At 48.8% G+C, this 1,239-nt stretch overlaps 1 long non-coding RNA gene across 1 annotated transcript; it reads right to left on the reverse strand.

Annotated features, from left to right (window-relative positions):
* Positions 1-228: 228 nt before the first annotated feature.
* On the reverse strand, positions 229-1,239 carry LOC112548245. The gene is made up of 2 exons (XR_003092069.1): positions 1,148-1,239; positions 229-1,012 (listed from the first exon to the last, which is right to left on the reverse strand). It is a non-coding gene; the product is annotated as an uncharacterized LOC112548245 (long non-coding RNA).

Here is a 1,239-nt window from a genome sequence, read left to right on the forward strand (position 1 = left end):
CTTAGGAATGTCCTTTGGCAAGCATCTAGGGCATTTTGACTTTCTGATAATGAACAGTGGGAGTTTCTCTCTCCCATTTTAGCACAGATAACCACCATTACCATGTCCTTTGGAAACTTTCCCACATTCTGTTCCCTCAGTGGGTGCATATTTTGTCACAAGGTCTTCTTAGATGAAGTCTTGTTTCTGAGGAAGACTCCAAGAATGTGAAGAAGACTTTCACTCCTATTTTTTTTTTCACCTGCATGCTCATCTATTTCCTTCCCTTCCCACCCCACCTCTCCCCCGGACTTTAGTTTACATGATGGAAGAAACATTTCAGTCATGGCAAGCCTTACAGTCCAAATGAAGTGGCAAGCTGAAGTGTCTTTTTCCTTGATTTGAAGGTCTGGAGAGCACTGTTCTCTGTGCCGCCTTCTTTAACTACACAGAACCTCATTGATGTTACCTCTTGTCCTTCACGCTTGCATTTTACGACAGCTCTTCATTAATCCATTTTCATAGTCGGAAACTTATTCCTCCATTTCCAGATTCTGCGTCTAACTGACCTGAGTGACTCCCACTATTGCCGTTGATTTTGTTTAAATTCTTGTAGTTTAACACTCTCTGATCATCTATTCCTGTGAGGTGAGGGGGGCTTTTTTGGCATTTTTGTTTTTAAGAGGTTGGAGAGTGAAAAGGAAGGATGCTACTATAAGGCCTGAAAGAAGGAAAGGGCAAGATATAATGCATCATCATATCACAACACTGCATATGCCTTGCACAACTGTTACTCTTAAACGTCAGTTCTTTTGCTATTCCTAGGTGGATAATAAATAGTAGCGGAAACATTGGTAAATTCCTATTGCGCTTACAAGGGGTTGCTGTGTTCCCTGAGGACTGTTTATAGCTGTTGTACTTGGTGCTGCACAAACCGATGTGCCTTTCCGTGGGCAGCCTGGCCGAGCAGTCTCAGGCGGGGGTGTCCAACCTCTGGCCTGCGTGCCACATGCTGTAGGTGGAGCCTTGGCATCTTGTGGGGGGAGAGAGGTGGGGGAGCAGTGTCAGATAATCCCGCCACCACTCCCCACTGCCAAATCCCCAAGCGCGCTGTGGCGGGTCAGAGCTGGGCCATGCCCCGTCCTTCTGCAGGCGGCTAGGCACCTACCCCCGCGGCTGAGGTCAGGCCATGCCTCCTCCCCCGGCGCAAGGCGTGGGGAACTGAGGCTCGGGCTCGCCTAGGCCCCAAGGCCCGCGGCC

This window comes from Alligator sinensis, unplaced genomic scaffold (assembly GCF_000455745.1).
Source record: "Alligator sinensis unplaced genomic scaffold, ASM45574v1 scaffold216_1, whole genome shotgun sequence".
Classification (NCBI taxonomy): domain Eukaryota; kingdom Metazoa; phylum Chordata; order Crocodylia; family Alligatoridae; genus Alligator; species Alligator sinensis.